Genomic DNA, 25,789 nt, shown 5'->3' on the forward strand with positions numbered 1-25,789 from the left:
TAGCAAAAATAGATCTGATTAAAACAGATAAACTGTAATTTGCTAACAGATGCCAGACAATGAATTAGTCTTAATGCTAAACATATTGACAAATATGATGAATGCTATGGTATACAAATTCTTCAATGAAAAGTTAAATAAGTTACCAGGAGAAATAAACAACAAAGAGGCAGCTAGGTGGCACAGTGGATAGAATAACAGACCTGGAGTCAAAAGGACCTGAGCTCAAATCTAGCCTCAGATACTTATTAGCTATCTGACCCTGACAAGTCATTTAACCCTGTTTGCCTCAGTTTCCTCATCTGTAAAACGAACTTGAGAAGGAAATGCAAACTACTCCAGTATCTTTACCAAGAAAACCCAAAATGGGGTTACGAAGAGCTGGACGTGACTGAAAGATGACTAAACAACAAAAACAACTATATTAGATGTGAGAAGGGCATGAAAAAATCTGAACTATGACCTATGAAGAACATACAAGTCACAAACCCAAAGCTTAGGAGGGAAGTGACCATTCCATTATCATCATGTCAATACAAAGCAACTTTTGTGAAAACCATCATTAGTCAAGCAAGCAGAACTTCAGAATTAATAAGACTTTTAGGCTCACTGTTTTGTACATAATGTTACAACAAATGTTATGGCTAAAGTGGTCCAAGTTTTAAAATGCTAATTTTATATCCATATTAGTTTTATAATCAGAAAAATCTGGTGAAGCTAACAGCCAATATATACAATAATGCTGATCTGTTACTGGCTGGGCACTATAGCTTGAAAGAGGATACAGCAAGTATTGGTGCAGGAAGTTGATCCTAGACTGGTCAAGGAACAAGTAAAAGCCTTGTAAATTGTTTCTCAAAACAACACAGACTACTTAGGATTTCCAAAAATGGGAGATGGGAGAAAATCTGCCTTATTGTCTTACTATTAAGTAGAAAAGGAACTCTAATTCAATTCCCAGTGACTTGCACCTAAGAGACACTTGGTTCTGTCCTCATGGGAATGAGCATTCCTCAGTGATAATATAAAGGGAGCAACTCCTTGGCAGAGGATTTGGATTTGAATATCTTTGGGTTATGAAGAAAATGTTTTGTGAAACTTTAAGGCATATACAAATGAATTACTTTTTATTACTAACAATGTTTCTTTACCTCTCTGAGTCTTCTTTTATTTCCCTCAACTGTAAAATCAAAGAGGTGAAATAGACGATCTCAAAACCCAACAATCTATGATATGATGAGATTTATACCTCAAGACTACAAAAGTTAATTAAACACACTGGCACAAGGTTGTCTATAAATAATACTGATGATGACAGTAATAGTAAACTACTCCATATTTATATAGTGTTTTAAATTTTACAAACCACTTTCCTCACAGCAACCTTATTAGGTATAGAATGCAAGCATTATTTTTCCCTTTCATAGATGAGAAAATTCAGATTCAGAGGTAAAGTGGATTACTATGGTCACATATCTAAAAAATGTTAAGGCCATGATTAAAATCCAGGTTTCTCAATTTCAAACCACCTTTCGTAACTGGGGATTAATTGAATTTTCAGGGATGCTGTGCAACCCTCTATTTAGGAAGTGTTAAATAAAGGTTGGAACTGATCTCTCTGCAGTGAGTTAGAAGGCAGCTGACTCACATTTGAAGAAAAAATGGATAATCACCCTGGGAGTCCACACAAGAATGTCAAAAAGGAGTTTACCATCTCTTGAGGAGGTCAGTACTGATCTCCAAATCTGACATCTTAGCTACCAGAAATAAGGCATAGAACATTTAGGGAAGTCTGGAGACCTGGAAACCATTAACGCAAGAAAACAAGACATGTTAAAGAAAAACTCTGTCCAAGAAACAGGGGAAACAGCTTTGTTGGTTAAAAAAAAATTAAAAATTAAAAAAAATCCACCTACTCAAAATTGATATTATAATCCCAGATCTTTGTGGGACACCCCCTCCCCAGTCTTCTGCCACAACAAGTGGCAGGATGTGAGAAAAGCAAAGTCCTCAAACGAATACAAATGGGTGCCAAAGAAGAAGTTGCGCTAACGGAACAACTGCTAGCCTCCATAAAACCTTCCCATATATTCCCCTTTCTCTATCACTTAAAAGAAAATTGGTACTGTGCAGAACATACCAACCACACAATTTCTGAAGGACTAAGTGGGACAATCATTTCTCAAGCTACAATCTCCCTTTAAGGATTTTCAAACTAAGCTTTTGTGATCACCTATCCCAATTAATAAAAAACTTACAAGTACACTTCACAGAAACAGACAGATAGAAACACACATATGCATAGAGCATATATGGATATATGCAAATATATACACATATATACGTGTGTGTGTGTGTGTGTGTGTGTGTGTGTGGAAACTCCTACCAATGCAGGTTGGTACCTTCTCTTGAAGAGTTACCTATACCAAATGTGTCAGATGCTGGTTGTGAACCTACATGTATGTGGCACTGAGACTGGCTCTCTCACCATGACATCCTGCATAGATATTATAATATAGACATATTTGGTCTAAGTAACTCTCCGAGAGAAGATGCCAACCTGCACTGGTAGACAGAGTTTTGACACCAGGGAGTTCTGTATAATAACAGCATTATAGGTTTCTTTATATATATAAAACATACAAAAAAAATATTTAAAAAGGACTAAAGATGAAATAATGTTTTAAAAATAATGCATTTTAACATTATCATAATAATGCTCATTATTGAAAATAATTTTGTAAGAGCCATGTGATTAAATATACTTCATTAGTTTTAAAAACCTTAACTCATGATACAATTCAAGGTCCAGTTCTAAGTTCAGATAATTTCAATGATTGGTTTTAACAAATGTCATAGCTGAAATCATAAGGATGTATGGACTACAACTGCCAGAACTCACGAAATAATTTAAATGCAATAACAGGGTAATCAGTGGATTAAAAAATATTATTTTATTCTCTATCTCATTAGTTTTCTTTCCTAACCCTGCAAAAACTTGCGACTCAAAAAATAGTCCTTAGTTTTTGGAAGAGGGTCCTACAAGAGAAGTAGCTGGATATATACCTCCACCTCCACCTCCAGTCTTGTCTGACCCCACATTCCCCACCCCTCTACCCCACCCTTCCTCCTAGAATATAAGCTCCTTGAGGCAAAGCACTGTTTTGCTTTCCTGCTCCAGCAGGCAAATAGTCTTTTTGGCAAGCCCACGTTTTGCATTCTAACAATGTGGTCAGCCCATAGGAGTTGCGCTCTCTGAAGCAGAGTTTGAACACTTGGCAGTTTAGTTCCAGTAAGGACCTCAACGTCTGGCACTTCAACCTGCCAGGTTATCTTCAGAATCTTCCTAAGACAATTCAAATGGAAGTGATTCAGTTCCCTGGCATGGCGCTGGTAGACTGTCCAGGTTTCACGGGCATACAACAATGAGGTCAACACAACTACTAAGAAGACCTTCAGTTTGGTAGTCAGTCTGATACCTCTTCTCTGCCATACTTTCCTTCCCAAAGCTCTGGCAATATGTTCATTAACCTCATTATCAATGTGTACATTCCTGGAAAGTACACTACCAAGGTAAGTGAACTTATCCACAGCATTCAAAATTTCTCCATTTGCTATAACTGATGGTTCCACACATGGATGGTGTGGTGGTGGCGGATGGAGCACCTGTGTTTTCTCGGTGTTAACTGTTAGGCCAAAGTTAGAACAAGAAGCAGAGAATTGATGCACACAATCGTTTGCAAGCAGAAAATCAGGCACCAACAACTCACACAGGGCAAGTGTTCACATGGTGGTCAGAAAAAGGGATACAGGGACACTCTCAAGGTCTCTCTCAAGAACTCTGGAATTGATTGTGTGACATGGGACACACTGGCACAGGATCCCTCAGCATGGCACATCAGAGAAGGTGCTGTGCTCTATGAGCAAAGCAGAATTAAGGCAGCTCAAAGGTAACACCGGATGCACCAATTTGGAGTATCCACCCCAAATGTTCACATGAACTATTTGTGCTCGACTTGTGGTAGAGCACTCTGAGTTCATATCCTTCTGATCGGCCACAGGTGGACACAATGAAACTTGACTCTAGCAGAATGGTGTCATTTTGGTCCTCTTTGAGAACGAAGGACAACAAACCAACCAACGAATCCAGCACACAAAATTGACTAGAAATATTTATCTTAGTAATCCTCTGTATTATGAAAAGCTCTTTCATGCATTCACATATTGGGGGAAGAGATACAGTGAACCTCAAGAGATAATCAGTTTCCATCCTGTGGTAAAGAGTAGCTCTGCAAAGAAATCAGACCAAATGAGGGACAAATAAGCAAAAACACTTTTGAGTCTGCATTCTTCTCCACACAATTACCATTTCTGAATTTTACACCTTGCAGTTCACTAAAGTTAATGACTATTCCACTACCATTCCCCATACCCTAAACACACTCCTTTACTTCCCACTAAGAACAGAAAACATTTTAAAGGTACTCTAAATTTTTAGTTTCCTCCCTGGCTGCTCAGGTGGGCACAGCTGTCTAGGTTACCATCAATAACCTCCTGAAAGACATCCCAAAATGAAAACTCCCAGGAATATTACAGCCAAATTCCAGAGCTCTCAAGTCAAGGAGAAACTACTGTAAGTAGCCAGAAAGAAATATTTCAAATGTCATGGAACCACAATCAGGATCACACAAGATTTAGCAGCTTCCATGTTAAAGGAATGGAGGACTTGGAATATGATATTTTGGAAGGCAAAGGAGCTAAAATTGCCCATCGAACAGAGTAAAGCCTTCAGGGGAAAAACAGACATTTAATGAAATAGACGACTTCTAAGCATTCCTTATGAAAAGATCAGAGTTGAGTAGGAAAATTGATTTCAAACAGAAGACTTAAGAGAAGTACAAAAAGGTAAACACAAAAGAGTAATTAAAAGGATTCAACAAAGTCAAACTGTTTACATTCCTATATAGTAATATGATACATGTACCTCCTAAGAACTTTATATCATTACTAGGGCAGTTAAAAGGAGTTTACATAGAGGGCATGGGTATGAGTCTATTATGTTGGAAGGATCTCCCAAAAAACAGAGGGGTGAGAAAGAGGGATGCATTAGGAGAAGGGCAAAAGAAGAGGTAGAATGGGGAAAATTTTCTCACATAAAAGAAGTGTTCAAAGAAGAGCTTCTATGGTGCAAGGAAAAATAGGGGATGTTTGAACCCCACTTTCATTGATATTCATTCAAAGAGGGAAGAATATATATCAGTTGTGTATCTATTTGACCCATTCTGGAACAAGGAGGGGAAGGGGATAATAGAAGGGAAGCATAATATAAGGAAGGACAGATAAAGAGAGAGAAGAAATAGAAGAAAATACAATGGAGGAAAACACAGTTATGAGTCATAATTGTGAATGTAAATGGAATGAGCTCACCTACAAAACAGAAGCAGAGAGCAGAATGGATTAGAGACTAGAATCCAACAATATGTTGTTTATAGGGGGTCCCCAAAGTCAAAACTATTATCTAGTACTAAGATGTTTAAATCTCTACTACAGTAAATACTGACAAATATTATTCACATAAACAGAAGTTCTTTGGAGAAAGGTGAGGAGACAGCAAAGCCCAAAGACCAAAAGGTTTGAGAATTGTTGGTCTAATTAGTCAGTCAATAAGTACTTATTAAGTAGCTTCTGTGGTAAAGCAGACACTGTGGTAAGGGCTGGGGATAGAAAGAAAGGCAAAAGAGTCCAATGATCTTAAGGAGCTCATAATCTAATAGGGGAGAAAAACACATAAACAGGTATTTACAAGCACTCTCTCTCTCTCTCTCTCTCTCTCCCTCCCTCCATATATAGATAGATAGATAGATATCATATATACATACATATACACACATATGATAAATAGGAAATGATCAACAGAGGGAAGGCACTAGAGAGATTAGGACTAGATAAGCAAATTTGAGAACCATCAGCACAGAGTTTAATTAGAGGGGAACTGATGAGATCAAGAAGTAAAGTAGCACAGAGAGAGAAGAGAAGAGATCCCAGGAAAGAACCCTGTGGAACACCCATGGTTAACTGTTGTTCATCCTTTGTTTTCAAAGAGGACCAATGAGATGACAGGGTGATATCTTGACTCAGGCATGAATTGGATTTAAGTAAGGCAGAGTTGCACAAAGTCTACAGCCTCATTCTGTCTTCCAGAGTCAATGAAGTCCAGTGGCAAGACCAAAGTCAACATGATTGGCGATGGCCCAGGATGCAGTGGATGACCTTGGTATCTTCCATATCTGACAAAGCTCTACGTGTTCAACAGTGTCTACTTCAACTGCCTTCATGGCTGTTGGAACAATAGACATCCTCCTTACTCACCAACAGGTTTGCAGTCTGTTAATCACCCTTAACCTGGTTTAGCCCATCTGCCAGGAGGGTTGCTGCTGCATATGCTACAGTTTCTCGGAGCCACAGGTAAGAGTTGTGTGAAAAGGTAAACACCAAAAGTAAATAAGCAGAGGTGCTAGTCCTCCTTGAACACCCCATAGGAGGAAGGAAAGGAGGAAGGGAGAAACATAATTAAGCACTGTTGTTGTTCAGTTGTGGCCCCATTTGGGGTCTTCTTGGCAAAGATACTGGAGTGGTCTGCCATTTCCTTCTCTAGGTCATTTTACAGACAAGGAAACTGAAGCAAACATGGTTAAATGACTTGCCTAGGATCATATACCTAGGAAGTGTCTTGAGGCCAGATTTGAACTCACAAAGAAGAGTCTTCCCGACTATAGTCTTGACGCTCTATGCACTGATTAGTTCTATACACCGTTGGGGATATATGACTGGTAAGGGACATGTCTCATCAGAATATGAAAGAAATAAGACAGGTGTAGTTTTGAAAGGCTTTAATATAAGTTTAAAAGAAAGGAGGAGACAAAGTTTAAGGAAATTAGAGAGAAGAGAAAATGAGTCAAAAATTAAGAAAAGTTGTTGTCTGAATAGAAGGTTTTGGAGATTCGGAAAGAGAAAAGTGAAGAAAGTTTTTCATTTCATTTCGGATAAGAAAGATGAGAAACAGGGCAGCTAGGTGGCACGGTGAGTAGAGCGCCGGCCCTGGAGTCAGGAGGACCTGAGTTCAAATCTGACCTCAGACACTTGATATACTTACTAGCTGTGTGACCTTGGGCAAGTCACTTGACCCCAATTGCCCTGCCCTCCCCCCCACCCAAAAAGATGAGAAACCTTAACTGGTTATTCAAAATTATATGGAAAATATACAAATATATTTGCAGCAGTGAATAACTTGGGTATAGCATACCAAGATTCTGTCCTTGAAGGGAGTATTTATCAGAGGTTATTTCTGTTTCAGAAAAGTTTCATGGATCCTAAAAGAAGGGTGAAAACACAAGACTGTTACTTTAAATCTTTGGAAGTTGACTTACTGAAAATAATTGGCCTATAATTTTAACTGCTAGTAGTAAATGGTCGTGAATAAACTGAAATCTAAATGCTACCATTAGCAATAAGTCCAGATTTGATTTTGACCTGAAACTAAATCATACTGTGGTCTCTTTTTTTTTTTTTGGTGGGGGGGGGGGGGGGGCGGGGAAGGTCTCATTTTCAATGAAATGTGACCTCCCATTAAGATAATTATGGTAAATCAGCACTGAATGCAAAAATAATTTGGTATTTTACATTAAGGCAGAGGAAAAAAAAATAATGCTGGAAAATGCATGATTAGAAAAAACTGAGCCAAAAACTCCAGTCTCAGAAATGTTTTATCTGTGTGACTTCATCTGTTTACCTCAGATTCCAGATCTGTAAAGGTGAAAATGAACTAAGAGCACGAACCTCCTAGAGTTGTTGTGAGGATCACATGATTGATAAGTGCATTATCTCATTCTTCCAGAATGTTTATGGACTAATTAAAGATAAAGAAACTTATGAAACAAAGATATAAATCTATTAATTTGTGAGGTTAAAGAACTTCTATTTTTGTTTTTCATTGCAATCAGTTATCTTAGTGGAGAGTAACTCATAATATCTTATGTTCCCTAAATGGGAAATCAAGTTTTGTTTAGGTTTGCTGTTTAATCTGGGATTAAAACCTGTATATAGATCATACCCTGAAGTGCATGTAAATTACTCAAGAAGTTACCTTAAAGATGTAATATCTATTCTATTTAAGCATGATTAACAACTGAAACTACTGAACCTAGGAATAGAATGCATCTATTTACAATCAGTGCTGATGGTGAGGTATTCATGCATAGGATTAGGTCCTTAGTTCATCTCCTCTTCCAAAGTGGAGAATCAGCAGAGTGAGAAAATTCTGACAAAGCAACAAGGTCAGGCGATTATATTTATAGGCCTTGAATATGTTATGATAGTAAGTTCTAAAAAATGGGTTCACGATTTTACACATAATATTGCATTGATGATTATAAAGAAAGATAGAAAGAGCAAGTGGTACATGTAATAACTGAAATTTTCTGAAGTTTCATGTGAACTATGGGTGAACAGGATTAGAGCCATAATGTTTGAGCTAGCTTTTACCATATGACCTACGTACTGGGACAAGCAAATTTAAGAGATTATACTAAGCTGCATTAAGTCTTGTTAGTCACAGATTTTAGTAGAATTACCCAGGAATCCCTGCAAGTGACTTAGAAACAGGCAAGAAAATCCACTGGAAAGAGACCACTTCAGAGCTGCCGAAGAAGGAAGCCTAGTTCAGAATGTCCAAGAAAACATGTTTCCAAGGACCAGATAACTACATGGGACATCTGGGACTCGAGTTGAAATGTGCTGACTAATTGAACATTGGGAGTGGGTTACCAGGTTACAAAGGGGACTGATGTTATATAATATTAACAATCATTACTGTATTGCTTTACTCTTTTGTTTCATGGTATTTACATTTACTTCTCTCCTCTGCTCGAAAATTTTGATGGCTTGGCCAAAGGCTGCCCCCTTTACTTTGGGTTTACTGGCTAGATTTCTTTCTCAAAAACCAAGGCTTAAACCCACCTCACTCTGGAGCTCATAGATTAGACAACAGGTCCCTGCCCTCCTAGCACAGACTGAATGTAAATACTAAACAGTGACTATTTCTCTTTTGGCCAGGAATCCTGAGGGTCTTCCCCTCTCAGTTTCGATTTTTTTTTTTTTGAGTTTTTGATTAATGGAGCCATCCCTTGATTACTGGTAACTTCTTAAAGAAACCTATTAACTGAATGGGCATTACCTCACTCACAGTGAGCACCTGTAAAGACCTTAGCCCAACAGGGTCAAGGTCTCCCAATGCACCCTGGGCCACCTCCAGTCATCCTGATGAATATTATGCTACTGGACCCAGATGGCTCTGGAGGAGAAAATGAGGCTGGTGAACTTGCACAGCCCTCTCTCACTCAAATCAAAGTCAAGTGCAAGTCATGTCATCATTTCCCTGATGTTGTGGTCCTCTTCGAGAACAAAGGAAAAACACAACAACAATTTATGTTTACTGAGTTTTCTTGTTGACTTTGCTGATACGTACATCTCCCCTCTAAAATTAGTACATAGTGTGCCCTCTAAATGGCTTAATCTGTAAGATGCCTTAGTTTAAGCCTATTTAACAAGGTTTATCTCCTTGGGGGATACATGAGATTTTGACTGTATATTTAAGTTTATTTTAATTTATGACACTGATGGAAACATGGGTTTATAATTTGTGACACATCTTGTCACAGTACTCTTATCTTCTGTGGTGAGTTTAAGTCCCTTAACTTATATTCACTAATGTGGCACAAGCAACAGACATCAGGATGATGCCGCTGAGGGTAAAAAAGCAACGTAAGACCAAATGTGGTGCTGAACCATATATCTTTTGTGCTGTTGTAATCACTTCCATATATACGGTTAGCACAAAACTGGGGAATTATTGAAAGTTATGCTAATTCAGTGACCCACTGTTCCCAGACCTGCCTGTCAATCAATATTAGAGATGTTACCCAGTCTGAGGCCTTTTTATTACCTGCTATTATCTTATATAGCAAGTCACCCCCTACCTGTTTGTACCTATAAAACATCACTGTACAGGCCAATGATGAGGAACTGAGATGTAATAGCACATCCCCTTTTGCTGACCTGAACCTATCTAAATTGTCTACCTCATTACATTTTGAATCCCTTGCTGATCTCCAATGATCAGCTCCTTAATGTGTTGCAACTTTGATTTACTTTTAATAAACCCCTTTTAATTCTCTTTTCCTGAGTTTTACAAAACTAATCAGGGCAAAAGCCCAAAGAAAGAATTTTCTTTTAATGTATAGAGCTTATTTGGATACAACTGCTGATGTTATATCCTCTATTAATTACACTGTGAGCTTCTTGAGGGCAGGTGCTATTTTTCCTTCCTTCCTATCCCTGGAAGTTTTGAACAGTGGCTAGCATAGAATAGCCATTTTCTAAATCCTTAATGACTTGACCTAAAAAATAAACGAGCAGTACCAGAAGAACAATTTCTGCTCTAATGACAACACAGTAAAGGACATGATCTAGGGAAGCTTTCAGGGATCTGTTCCAGGCCTGTCCAGACCAAACTCAAGTGTGAAGGGGTTTTCCTAGACGTTCATTTGCTAGAAAGGAGAGCTCTGCCAAAAGAAACAAAGAAAAAGAGGAAGAAATTGTGCATAGGGGGTGAGCTGCAATGCTAGACATGAAAAGAGCAAAAATATTTCTTATTGAATAGAGGCTAATGAGTGAAGTGGAATTCCTTGTCAGTTAGTTGTAATGATGGAAAACTTAAAAACTGGTAAGGGGTCCCCTGAACTTGTCTTCTTGAATTGCCATATTTTCCAGAAACACAGGACCCAGAGTATGTAGGAGAACCTGAACAAGTCAAGAATGGAGCCCGCCCCACCCCCAGCTGACATATGTTGTTATCTACACCCCATGCTGGACTCCCTGTGTGTCCCTGGGAGTCAAGGCAGGTGCCAAACAGTCTGCACCAGACTGAGAAACTGTGCAATTGGGACCCTTCTAGATAAGCAGACCACCATATCTTCATACTCTAGAATTCCCAAAGGAAAAGAATGCTGCTTTGTTCATCTTACTTATTCATGGTATCTCTTCCCCTCTGGGAGGGAATCAGTCCTTTCCCCATCCCTACAACTCTTTCCCTCCTCCCATGACATTCCCCTTTAGGAGGACATTGCTTCCTCTTCCTCTCTTTGCTACAACTTCATAAATATTCAAGTTTCTATTTGGCTTGTGAACACCTTGTATCTGGAGTTCCACATGCATGTTCATTTCTCTTATAATCAGTCTAGTTCCCATGCATATCTCATGGACTTGTGAAATTTTTTTTGGTTAACAAAATAAAATACGGGAGGGCAATTTGGAGCTAGTGCTTGAGAAGCCAAAGTGTCAATGAATCAATTTAAAAACCAGAAGACAGCAGGGCAATATTATTACTACTGTATTCACTTTCATGCCTATTTTTGTAAAGAAACACTCCAGAGGTAAAATGGATTGCCAGATTGATAGACGATCTTCTACAGGAATGGCCACATTGGTTGATGTTGGTCAAGTATGTGGATGGACTGACTACATTCACCAATCCTGGGCCATCTCCAATTGTCCTGATGAATATCTGGCCACTGGACCCAGAAGGCTCTGGAGGAGAAAGTGAGGCTGGTGACCTTGAACAGCCCTCCCTCATTCAAATCAAAGTCAACCGCAAGTCATGTCATCATTTTCCTGATGTCATGGTCTTCTTCAAAAATGAAGGACAAACACAATTCTAGGGTGGGAGTCTGTAAGGGACATCCCTCCAGCTCCAAGCTTCCTGCTTGGGCCAGGCAGCCAGACAGCAAAGCCTTGGACCTCTGTAGGCTGAGCTGGGAAGGGAGAAGGATCTCAAAAGGGGAAACATCTTTCTCTCTGCTGGCCTAGAGAGATTTATAGAGAAGTTACAAAGGCTTTACCTCTGCTCTTGGGGGGGGGGGGGGGAGGGAGGGGAAGACTTCAACCTACAGAGGGAGAGAGTGAGCAGGTAGGATCAGGCTTGGAAATGCTCTCACTCCTTCACAACTGGGAAAGATAGGAAGAGTTCAAGTTATGAAGGCTTTTGAATGGCAACTAAATGAATTTATATTTAATTCTGAAGATAACAAGGAGCCATTGGAACTCACTAAGCAAAGGGTTGACATAGTCAAATCTACCTCTTTCAAAAATCATCTTGGCAGCTGAGAGGAGGATGTATTGGTATGGGGATGTATTGGTATTGAGGTAGGGCTGGTTAAAGGTTACTGCAACAATCCAATAGACTTGACTAAATTTTTAGAAGTGTGGTGTGTGTGTGTGTGTGTGTGTGTGTGTATGAAAAATCAGGTAGGCAAATATCTTTCGTTGTTTAGTCATTTCAGTTGTGTCTGACTCTTCATGACTCATTTGGAGTATTCTGGGCAAAGATACTAGAGTGGTTTGCCATTTCCTTCTCTGGGTCATTTTACAGATGAGGAAACTGAGGCAAACAGGGATAAATGACTTACCTAGAGTCACATGGCTGGCAAGGGTCTGAGGCCAGATTTGAACTTAGGTCTTCCTGACTCCAAGCCCAGCACTCCATCCACTATACCACTCTGGCTGCCCTCTGTTAGAATCTATCTCTGCTCTAATATAGCTATTTTTCTGGGTACCTAGAATCACAGAATCTATTACACCCGGGTTATTCCATCTTAAAATAATATGTCCTGGCTTATGGAGAACTGAAACTCTTAAAAGTTCTTCCTTATATTGAGAAAAGAGCTCATACTAGTTCTGTCCTCTGGGGCCAAGGATTTCTTCCAGTTGTTGTCTAGTACAGAGAGTATAGCTGAGGATGCAAAAAAGTCACCTTACTATTCTTTTTTTCTTATTAAACTTTTTTATTCAATGGAACCTTTACAACCTATTGAAAATGTCACATTCCAATTGCAGAATGTGTGAGAAAACAACTATCATATGTAAGTACTTACAGACAAAAATTTTGGAATAAATGAATCAACACTAAGCTCTATACATGTATGTACACCATGATCAAAATGCAGGTGAGAACCCTGGAGCACCTGAGTTTTCAGATTATTGGCTTTCCAGAGACAGTGGCTGCCTTTTGACCCAGTTCTACTAAACTCAGCCCACCCCATAATGTCTTTGGTTGGTAGGTACTATATCATCAAAGATTAGGCAAAAGGTCCTTAGGTATGCTCAAGGTTTATCTGCAGATGTTTCTTCCAGAAGAATGTCAGTTTGAGTTGTAAGGAAGGACTCCCATGTGGCAAAGTACTGTTCATAGCAGCCGATATTTTTCTCTGCCATGGCTGTAAATGCCAACTTGATATCATTTTGAATGTTTTGTTTCCATCTGGCCACACCTTTCAGGGAGTCAACTATATCCTCTTCCTATGCTGACCACCAGGGGTAGACTGGTCCATATTCCTTCATTTCCTCAAAATACCCCTTTTCTTCCTTGTAAATTCTATGAGATATTTTGTCTATGAAGTTTATCTCCTGGCTAAATGGTCCCATATAATTATTCATTTCAGTTAACTCCTCTGGGCGGTTTTTACCTCCTCTCACTAAGGGTACTACACCTCTGACTGTCTGCCCCATCCTGCTAAGCAATCCAGGACCTTGTTTCTTGTGTGCAGAGAGTTCCCAGGCTTGTGCAGTAAGAAACACTTTAAAGTCTTCATTAAAAGTTAAAGTTGGGTGATCAGCAATTCGATTTAAGAATTTATGCAGTGCCTTTCTTCAAGTCTCAATGAAGTTATCATTAAACCATCCCACCATGCCTTTCATTATAAAATTTTCTGGCAAAGGAAGAATAATGAGGGTGGGATGTGCTTCTTCCAGTTTTCCCTTTAACCAAAGGAAATCTTGGTAACATCTTCGAACTTCAAATTCACTAGAATCAAACTCACCCTGAGATGTCTTAGTTGTACCTCTGTAGGTGATGAAAGTTTCAATTGCAGTAGTGTGGCTTTCAGGATCATCAATTGTGATAAAAACATCCTTGGAGTCTGGCTGGTCTTTAAACTTGTATTCGTTTATCATGGATAAAGGGGATGTCAGCATCAAAGGACTAAAGAGTTCATGTCCATTAGGGAGACATCCTTGCTGAAGACCTCCAGGTCATCCTCATCTTCCATGTAGGTCTGGCACCTCAGGCTGCATCAGGACTACGGCCCCAGGGCTGCCTCAGGGTTCTCCCTGCTACTGCTGCCTGCCCCGCCCCCACTGACTGCTCCACCCAGGGACCCTGGGCAGAAGGGCTGCAGTACCCAGCTCTCACCATCCAATCCATCCGTGTGTGTGAGCCCAGCCAGCCACCTGGGCAGCTTCAACTCCCCTGGGTTGGTGCACATCCTTCGCCTTCACCTCCCTTCCACGTCCTTTCCCCCTCACCTTACTATTCTTCTGAGGAAAAAGTAAGAAAATTTTCCATTTGCTAAATTAGTCCCTTAAAGCCATCATCTAGGAAGCAATCTCTGCAGTAAAGGGAACAACCAGCCCCACCAACTGTCACCTACAGGGAAGTAGCAAAGCAAGCACCCTGAGTAAGAGACAAGAGGCAGCATGTGCCAGCTAAGTCAGCCACCACCACTACCTCAGTCCACCAACCTCCAACTATGAAGAACTGACACAAATAAGCAAGTATTGTCAATCCCAATCTCCTGAGAAGCCACAGCTACTGAAGACTCAGAAAAGAAAGTTCGTGCCACCAAGTCCTTGGCACTGTTCATTATTAAAGATAGATATGGTTATATCAGTAAAAATTACGTTAAAGAATAAACATTCCTATCTGCTCTACTACTGCACTCTACAGACTATTAGAGCTTTCCAGCTGACTAGCAAGCTGATATCTCTATTTGTTTTCTACCACATTCAAATGTGAACTTCTTGAGATGAGTAACTATCTCTATATTTCATATCTCCAGTGTTTAGCACAATGCTTTGCAGCCAGTAAGCATTTAATACATGTTTTTTCACTCATTCATTCATTCTTTCATTCACTCCTTATGAAATCTTTGAATAAAAACTTTATTTCAACATCTTTTAATCTATGTAAGTCCAATTATCTTGTGTCTGTTCTCTTTAGAGAAGAGGTTCTTAACCTAGGGTCTATAAATTTTTAAAATGTTTTAATAATTATATTTTGATATAATTGGCGTTCCTTGAAATCTTAGGTTGTCATGTCTGACTCTTCCTGACCCCCATTTGGGATTTTCTTGGCAACAATACTGGAGTGATTATCCACTTCCTTCTCCAGATGATTTTCTGACTTGCCCAGGGTCACACAGCTAGTAAGTGTCTGAGGCCAGATTTTAACTCAGGAAGAAAAGTCTTCCTGACTCCACACCTGGCTCTCTATGCACTGTGCCCTTTGTAATCCTATGGACTTCATTTTATCTGTTTAAAAAATTATTCTGAAAAGGGGTCCATAGTCTTTACCACACTGCCAAAGGAGTACAAGACACAATAAAGATTATGAACCACTACTCTGAGTAACAACTAACTGATTACAAGAAAGTTGTTTAAAGGAAGGAGTAGCAACATTGTAACACTGATAAAAGAAAGTTTATCTGGACTCTCCTCACCCTTTCCCAATCACAATCCAAGACCAAGATCTCTCTGTAAGCATACAGTAATACTGTAAACAAAAAGACAGAAGGCCCTTTTCATCTAAAAGGCAGTCAGTATAACACTAAACGAAAGAAAAAACAAAAAGACAAGCTGGATTGAAATGCTGCCTCCATTTTGTATTCTGATATATGAGATAAGAACTGACCTACATTACCTGTGATGTTCCTTCTGATTCCAGGATTCTAAGAGTCTATAATTCTGTGAGTAACAAGTCTTTAAAAAGGAAACAGGGAAATTAAATAACGTAGCACCAGTGAAGATGCCGAAAGAGATGACACAACCTCTAAGCTGGGCCTGAAAGGCTATGTTGTAACAGTGAGAAAATTATGTACCAAACAAGAAAAGGGAAAAGAACAAGGGCTGTGGATGGGTTGAGAAGTGGATGGTGAAATCAAAGGCAGGTAAGAAATGAGAAAAACCATTAGGCAACAGGTAGGGACTGGGAGAGCTTAGAGCCCTCTAGGAAGGGATGAAAAGCATACTCTCAGGACAAGGAAAACACAGCTAGCTGTTGCCAAATCAAATAGCTTGTCAGAGTCTTAGTTAACTCTTTGGAAAAATACAGAAATTGTATTCAGTTGACATAGGTTTTGAGAACAATTTCTGTAATAATAATAATAATGATAACAATAACAACAACATTTCTCTAGAACCTACTATGTGGCAGGCACTGAGCCAAGTACTTTAAAAATATAATCTTGTTTGATCTTCACAACAATCCTTGAAGGGAGGTGCTATTTATTATCCCCATTTTACAGATGAGGAAACTGGGGCAAACAGAAGTTAAGTGATTTACTCAGAGTCACACAGCTAGGAAGTTTCTGAGGCTAATTTTGAACTTATGCCTTCCTGACTGCCAAGCCCAGCATTGTGCCACTTACATGCCTCTGGAAAGTCCTACCAGGGTAGAAAGCCATTAAGTTTTGTGCCGTGTGCTTGCCATTTCTGGGCCAATCTAGATTAAGTGTAAAAAGTGTCCTTCTGATAAGCCTGGTGGAGAATTTTTTTTTTCCTTCTTCTTCTTCTTCTTGGCCACAGCAAGTCGAAAGAGTAGTATGCTGAGGCACAGAAAAGTCATGGTCTATGTCAATGCAAAGAGTTAACAAACCAACAAATTCACAGATACTTTACCTATTGAAATAAAGCAAAACTTATTTAGAAACACTGTTTTAAAACTCATTGCCTGATATATCAGTTTTTAAGTATAGATTTTCATGTATTTTGAACTTCTTAAAATGGGGATATAAGAGAAAAAATTGTCTTTGCCTTTGAGCTGATTACTATTTAAAAAGTTAAAGCCAGGCCAGAGAAATCAACTTAAAAATCTTCATCGGGAGGATTTATACACTTTATAAATTTATGTATTTGTTGTTCAGAAGAAAGTGGAAATAATAAGTACCCTTGAGTACTTTCAACAAATAAAAGTTCAAGGACCAGAATTAAATGCAAGAGACACAGAGATGAAAGCTGACATAGTTCCTATTCTCAAGGTTGAACACAGTTCTATTCTCAAGGGTGAACAGATGAGATGTCTGAAAAAGGGATTGTAAGCTTTTAGCTTCAGCAGAACCCAAGAGTTCAACTAGTCCAACTGCTTCATTTTACAAATGAAGAAATGATATCAAAAGAAGGTTAATGATCTGGCCACTGCAGAGATGACATTTGAGGTAGGCTACAAATAAAGGGAGGATTTCCATAAATGTTCCAATGGGGGCTGGGGAGCGACTGCAGCACAGAGGATACATACCAGGAACAGGGAACACATAGGTAGATCAGATAAACCAAATACAACAAATAGGAGATAAAGTATGTAACATCTAAACAGGAACTGTATGAGATCAGGCTAGAAATATAAGACGGTACTACATTATGAATGGTGAAGAATTTCAGTTTAATGAATTTAAGCAATTCAGTAGACGATAAGTCACTGAAATGATCTGAAGACAGGAGTAACATACCAGATGCAGGAATAAAGAAAATCATTTTGGCAGGCTGAGAAGGAAACAATGGGGGTCAGGGTAGTGGAGAGGAACATGGAGCATAAAGGAGTTGGGAAGATTAATTACTAGGCTACTGTAATAATTCAAGCAGGTAGAAGAAGTAGGAACAGAGAAAAGGGGAGAGAAGGGAAAGATTTCAGAGGCAGAATCAATAAAACTTGATTGGATATGAGAAATGAGGATGATAACATTTTAATTCCTGAAATAGGAAACAAAGAATAGCAGCTGTCATTAAGGAAATACAGATTTTGGAGTCATCCCATACGAAAGTAAGAACTAAAGTTTGAGAAGTTAATGAGACCTCCAAGGAAAAGAGTTTTTAACCACAAAAGAGAGAAGAGATATGGCACAATAGCTAGTAAGGACAGATGGATCAACTGAGGAATTCTGAGGATGATAGAGACAATGGGACCAACATGCGTTTGTAGGCAGTTTAGGGAAGCAGCCAGTAGATGGTGAGAGATATAAACAAGTATAAAACTGGGAATGAAAGATGAGGTGATTAGGAGAAACAGGATGGAATGTGATCACTTGTATCTATAGAGGGGTTTGCCTTGGCAAAGAAAAGTGGCACATCTCTTCCTGTGAGACAGTAGTAAAGGAAGAGATAATGGCAGAAGGCATCTAAGTGATATGAAATGAGGAGGGGATAAGAGAGAGCTTTAGGTAAATGGTCTCAATTTTTTCAGTGAAATATGAGGCAAGGCTGAAAGGGTAGAAAGAGAGAAAGACCTGGAAAGTTTAAGGAAAGATGAAAAGATCTGGAAAAGCTGCTGTGGTGAGTGGACAGTAAATCATTTAGGGAGACATAAAAGAACTGCCTAGATGCAATGAGGGCCCAGCTGAAATTATGTAATATAAATTTGTAGCAGTCAACATTATTTCATGGTTTTCTCTAGGTTCATTTGGCAGTATATAAGTAGAAGCAAAGGCTGACGAGGGTGGGAGTAATGCCAAAATTAAGGCTTGGAAGGGCAAGATCAGCAACAGAATAAGGGAGCAAGAGACTAGAGAAGACAGTGTAGAAATGAAATGGTTCCCCAAGTGATCAAGATGAGAAAGGTAAAAGAGTATAACCAATAAAGGCCTGGGAAAGAACCAAAGGGTTGGAGACTATAGGTCACAGGAGGATAAAGAACAGGGTTTGTCACTGCAAGGCAGAGGGAAAGGTAGAATAACTACAGACTGTGATCAGATAAGGGGAATTTCAGAGTTCTTGAACACGGAGATGATTCATTTTTGGGTCATGGCAAGACCAAAGGCATGACTATCTCTGTGTATAGATGAGCAAGGGTGGAAGAATAAGTTGAGGAACTGTGAGGTTAGAATGATTGAGAGCATCAATGTGTGCTGAAGTTCCTTCCCTACCATGACAACAGGAGTTGGGGAGGAGAGATACTGAGGTAGGCACTAAACTCTTTGTAGAAAAAAGGAGAGTGCCTGTAGGTAAATAGGAAACAGCTCTCCAAATCGTGATTGGGTAATAAATATGAATTGTTTGAACCAGAAAGGAGAGGTTACTGAATAATGGAGATAAAAGAACAAGGAGTATTCATTCCAGCTCTCCACCACATCCAGTAAGTCAGAGGAATAAGTGAACATCTGACCAGTGTTGTAAAGAGTGGTCAGGGAGGATCTGTCATCAGGAGGTATCTCCCTAAATCCAATTCACACACAAGTAAAGACATCACCCTATGATGTCATTGGTTCTCTTCAAAAACGAAGGACAAACAGCCAGGTATCAGTCAAAGTTAAAATATTGAAGGAATGAGAAAGGAAAAAGATATAAAATGAAATACAAGTTTGATATCTATGTAACAGGCATTCCAGAGAGCACAGAAGAAGGGTTACATAGTTTTAGAGTACAAAACTAGGAAAGTGAAGCTAAAGGAATGGGAGAATAGGCACTGAAGGATTGAGAATGGGTTTGAACAATGACAGCCAGGTGTTCCAGTCACTGGGATGGGGAGGGTATGATGGAAATGGGAGTACGTTAATCACTGAGAAATGAGTTCAAGGAGGTTATCAATATCCTTAAGGGTTTGGTCTCAAGATGAAAGTCCTCTCAGGACTTTAGGCTGCTTGGGCAAGGGGAAAAGTAAGGTGAGCTGACTGAATGGTGATTCTCTCCTTTCCCTGCATGTGCGTTAGTCTAAGAGACTGGAGGAGGGAAATACGATGCAATGCCATTCTTCACAGTTCTGTGCAATCAGGGACAAATTAGGAGAGCAGACTAGCACAAGATGGAACAGAATCTCTCCAGGGCAAGTAGGAAGTGGTCAAGCAAGAAGATTGGCTGGTTATAGAATAGCATTTCTCTCTCTGTGCGTGTCCCCTGAAGGCACAAACAGTTCCTGGCAAGCAGATGAGCAGATTGGGACACAATGACATCTCTCTGTCCCCTGAAGGCAGGAAGATTTCATCATAAGAGTACATAGAAGGAAATAAGGTATAAAAGGACTGGAAAAGTAGGAGGGGGCCAGGTAAGGAAGGGCCTGCCCCAAGGATGTGACAGTGTCAGAGTAGAGAAGAGGGTGTACACAAGATTGGCCATAAAGGTAGAATCCACAGTACTGTGTGTTCCTAAAGTCTGGATACATAGGCAAAATGCACATTTTCAAGAAATGAAATGAATGAAATTTTCAACAACATTTTATTTAACTGGAATATTAACAAATAACATCTTCAATATGATTTCCATCATTTGCGATGCAAAGGTTGATGCACTTTGCAAGAGTCACGTGAACTTGATGCAGTAGGGACACCCTGTACTTAGCAACAAATCATATGGGGCATGAGAGTGAGAAGTCAAGGATAATAGTTAGATTTAAGCCTGAGTAATAAGAAAGTAAAGCTGGTGCCATCAACAGTAAGAGGGAATTTTTGCAAGACAGAAGGATTTAGGAGAAATTTTTGTTAAGAAGTTAGAGAAGGATAAGTGGATCTGAGAATCATCAGTATAGTGATGATAAATGAATCCATGGAAGTTGAAGAGTTTGCCAAGTGAAATAGTATAGAGTGAAAAGAGAAGTGGACCCATCACAGAACCTTAGGGGATACTCACATTTAATAGGTACAAATTAGATAAAGACTCAGTAAAAGCGACTGAGGAGAGATCACACAAGTAAGAGCAGAATAAAAACATATTAATCACCTACTATGTGCTAGATACTATGCTTAGTACTGGAGAAACAAAGAAAAAAATCCAAATAGTCATTACCTTCAAGGAACGTACATTCTATCCAAGAAGAAAACATACAGAGATATAAGTTGGGATGTAAACACAATAGATACATAGTGATTTTGACAAGAATGGCACTAGCAAATGGGGAGTAGCCAAAGCTTCACAAAGAGGGTGGCAAATGAGCTGAGATCAAAGAAATCAGGAATTCTAAGAAGCAAGTAAGTCAATATATTTCATGCACAGAAGACAGTCAATGCAAAGTCAGAGATGGGAAACAGCACTGGCTTTTGAATCAGATAACGAGTACAAATCTTGTCTCTGCTACTTGGTACATATGTGACCTTGGGCAGACTGCAGCTCTGGGCCTCAGCTCTCCAACATTTAAAATAAGGAGGCTGGATTAAGGTTTCTTCCAACACTCAATTCAGAATCCATGAATTCATAGATTCATAAATCTATGAAATGAAATGCTGCATATGACAGAAGGTAAGAACAACCATTTAACTAGACCACAGAAGTTGTGAAGGAGAATGAGAATGATGTGTGATACGGCTAGAAAGGTAAGTTAGGGCCAAGTTTTGCAAGTATTAAGTCTTTAATGAAGGCGTTTATATTTGATCCTAGAAGTATACCATCATGACTGGAATTTACACACCAGGTGGAATGATACAGTCAAGTATAAGCTTAAGGAAAACCAATTTTGCAAGTATGTGGAAGCTGGTATATAGAATGGAATAAAATTTGAGGAAAAGAGACCAATTAGGAAGCTAGTACAACAGTCCAGGAGACAGGCGATAAGGACCTGTATTCAGGTAGTGATTCTTAAGTACAGAGAAGGGGGACATACGCAGGAGATATTATAGAAGTGGAAAAGAAAATATGTGGCAACTAGTTAGCTATGTGAGGTGACAGTGGATTGTCAAAGATGACACAAAGGTTATGAAACAGGGTGTATGGAAGGATGGTGGCACCCTCAACAGAAATAGGGAAATTTGGAAGAGAAGTAGGTTTTATGCAAAAGATATTAAGTTCAGCTTTGGACATGGTTTTGGAGATGATGATAAGACCCAGGAGAGTTGATGAGGTCATCAAGTGAAAGAACATAGAAAGAGAAGGGAACAGGGGCCCATAAAGGAGTCTTGGGGTACATTCATATCAAGGGGGTGATAACAACTAAACAAAAAAGACTGATAAGGAGTGACTATACAAGTAGGAAGAACAGTATCATAAATATACAAAGTAGAGAGTATACAGGATGTGAATTTGGTCAACAACGTCAAAAAAAGACCAGGACTGAGAAAAGGATCTATATTCAAATCAAATATGGCAATTAGGGAATAGTAATTTCTTTCATGGAAATCAGAACCTAAAAAGAGATATTGATAGTTTAAAAAAATATATGTGTAATAAGAGCTTATTATGTTCAAGGAACTGTGGTAAGGACTAAGGATGTAAAAAAAAGTTTGAAAGGCAAAAAAAACCCCAAAAAACAACAAACCAGTCTCTGCCATAAAGAAACATGTTTATTCTAATGGAGGAAATAAAGTGTAAATAATTGTGTAAATACGAGATATATAAAGATAAAAGGAAAGTAAATTGAAAAGGGAGGCATTAGCATCTGGAAAGGCCTCTGGAAGAAGGCAGGCTTGAGCTGAGTCTTGAAGAAAGGCAAGGAAAATACAAGTCAGAGTTTAAGAGACAGAGCATTACAGGTATGAGGGATAGAGTGCTTGGAGGGAAGTAAAGTATAGCATGACTAGAAAGGTAAGAAGTGGCTAAGTAAAGAAGATTTAAAATGTTAGAGGGCTTTATATTTGATCCTAGAGGTAATAAGAAACAACTGGAGCTCATGGCAGGACGGAGAGTGACAGTTAGGCTTTCATTTTACAAAAATCACCTTTGCAGAGTTGAATGGAATATGAATTGGAGTGAGGAGAGAGTTTGAGTTAGGAAAACCAGTTAGAAGGCTATACCAATGGTCTAAGTGAAAGGTAATAAAAGCCTGCACCAGGATGACAGTATTCTAAGTGGAGAGAAGGGGCCATATACAAGAGATGTTATAAAGAAAGAAACAAAAATTTTTTGAATGCATTGGATATATGGGGTGAATGAGAGTAAGTCATCAAGGAAGGCACTGGGGTAGCAGAGAGAATGCTGATGTGCTCAACAGTAATAAGAAAGTTTGGAAGAAGGAAAGATTGGGGGAAAGAAGATGAGTTCTTTTTTGTTCATTTTGAATATGAAGTGACTATGGGACATCAAGTTGGAAATGTCCATCAGGCAGCTGGAGATGTGTGATTGCAGCACAAGAGAAAGGATAAGGCCAGATATGTAAATCAAGGAATTATCTGCATAGGGCTGATAACTGAACCCATAGGAGCTGAAGAGATTACCAAGTGATATAATGGGGAGGGAGGGGAGAGAAGAGGGCAAGGACAATAGTTAGTGGACATGATATGAATAAAGATTCTGCAAAAGAGACTGAAAAGGAGAAGCTGGAAAGAGAAGAACCAGCAGAGATCACTGTCATGAAAGGTTTAATGAGGAGATTATCTAGAAGATGACATCAAATGCTACAGACAGGTCAAGATGGATCAAGAGATCAGGGTGAAAAAGTCCATTAGATAATTAAGAGAGCATTGGTAACTTCAGAGAAGGTTGTTTCAGTTAAATGATGGGATTAGAAGCCAGACCACAGAGAGTAGAAGAAAGTGAGACAACAGGAAGTAGAGGTACCAAGTATAAACAATTTTCTCAAAGAATTTAGTTATGAAAGGAAGAAGATATATAGGATCATAGATGGCAGCAATAGTATAAGACACCATTGAATGTTTCTGTACAAAGGAATGATATTGCCAGATATGTCCACATGCAAGATTAAACTGGAAGAAATATGAAGTTCGGATTAGGAGATAAAAAAGATTGGAAGTGGAAAGAACAGTTTGGACAGTACAACAATAATTTAGTATTAATGAAGCACATATGATAAAGTGTTGGCAATGAAAATAGAAAAGAGATGAATGCAAGTTATTATACACGTATAATCACACAGAAGCAAGAAAGAAGTCAAAAATAATAAACAGAATCTGGGAACAAAATATATAATGACAACATCAATATAAAATATCAATGAAGTCACCATTAAGAAATAACAAAACTTGTCAAATACAACCATCAATTTAAGTACATACTATAAATGTTAGAGGACATATCCCATCTGTTAAATGATTAATTGTTTTTCAGGCAATAAACTTTACTGGGGATTTGTTTGGGTTTGGGACATGGAGGTTGTTTAAAAACAAAGTGTATGAATATATTTAAAAATTAAAAACAAAAAAGATCATTCATTTTGAGGTAGAAGGTGACTTAAGAAAACAACAACCACCATGCAGTCCAATATCCTCCTTTTACAGAGAAGTATACTGAGGACCAGGAGTTTATATAGCTTGTACAATATGACAAGGTAAGGTGATAGATGATCTGGGATTTCAATCCATGTCCAATAACTCCCAAACCAGCATTCTTAGTGCTACACCACATAAAAATTGGGAACCTGGTTGAAGAGTAATTAAAAACGATAAAAATAATAGTGTAGCCCGGAAAAGCGGGCTCCAGGAAATTCTCAGGGCTCTCTTCTTTTTCTCTATAACGAGAGTTCTTAACCTGGGGTCTATGAAGTTTTTTTTAATATATTTTGATAACTACATTTTAATATAATTGATTTTATAATCCTACATACTTTGTTTTTTGCATTTAAAAACATCATTCTGAAAAGGAATCAATTGGCTTCATCAGACTGACAAAAGGATCAGTGACACAAAAGAAGTTAAGAGCCACTAACAGCTCTCTCAGTTGGTGGTCTCATCAGGTTCTGAGTGGTCAATGATCATTTCTATGCAGATTATTCCAAGATTCAGATATCTATCCCTAATTTCTCTCCTCAGCTCTAGTCCTACATCACTGTAATAACAATTTAGATGTGAAGATCTTTCCCACCCAATAGGCCATGTGACCTGCTTACGTCACAGGAAGCCTAAGTCACATGTGGTAGGAGGAGCTTCCTGACAAGAAAAGGAAAGAGGGTCACAGGAAATGCTCAGAGAGAGAGCAGTTAGAGCTGAGGGAAAGAGCAGACATGTGCTATGCTATACTGGGAGTGTTTGTTGGTGGCAAGGCCCCAGAAGTGGGGTGGATGGCTTTGAGATGAAGTGGTTCTCGGCTATGATATTGTGTATTGAATTCTTTGCTGCTGTGGTGAAATGGGCTTACTGGTTTTGGGATCTGATTTTCTGGTGTCTGAACAAATGGTTTACTTCTACCTTCCATGTGAACAGTCTCTTGTATTTTGCGATACAGAATTACATAGACATTTTGACTACTATCATCTATACTATGATTATTGCCTTGATAATACAATAACCAACTCCTTGCTGTACATTTTAGACTAGAAGTGCTAAAGACATCTCTAACCCAACATGTCCAAAACAGAATTCATGTTTCCCCCAAAACCCTTCCCTTTCTAAACTTCCGTAATATTACCAAAGGTACCATCATCCTTCCAGTTACCCGACTCCCAACCTCACTGTGATCCTTAACTCCTTTCTCTTCTTCACAATCTAGATACAAATCTCATAGTTTCTTTCTCTAAAATATTTCACTTGTCTTCTTCTCTACACTCATGTAGCCACCAACCTAGTCCAGGCCCTTGTCAATTGTCACTGGGCTATTAAAAAAGCCTACGATAGCTTTTCACTTGGTCCTGCTGGTCTCAAGTCTCTCATCAATTCGAACTAATCTTCATTTAGTGGCCAAAGCGATTTTTCTAAAGTGTAGATAAAGCCATGTAATGTCTGTAGTCAAAAAACTGCATTATAAATACAGGATCAAACATAAAAATTCTCTGTTGGCATTTAAAGCTCCATACAACTTTACTGCTTCCTACTTCTTATAT

The 25,789-nt window shown here is 38.9% G+C and overlaps 1 protein-coding gene and 1 pseudogene across 1 annotated transcript in view; both read right to left on the minus strand.

Annotated features, from left to right (window-relative positions):
• Positions 1-25,789, minus strand: part of ARHGAP39 (Rho GTPase activating protein 39) — a 283,264-nt gene that overhangs the window by 241,216 nt on the left and 16,259 nt on the right. The window lies entirely within an intron of this gene.
• On the minus strand, positions 13,216-14,375 carry LOC118853979 (annotated as a pseudogene).

This window comes from Trichosurus vulpecula, chromosome 1 (assembly GCF_011100635.1).
Source record: "Trichosurus vulpecula isolate mTriVul1 chromosome 1, mTriVul1.pri, whole genome shotgun sequence".
NCBI lineage: Eukaryota > Metazoa > Chordata > Mammalia > Diprotodontia > Phalangeridae > Trichosurus > Trichosurus vulpecula.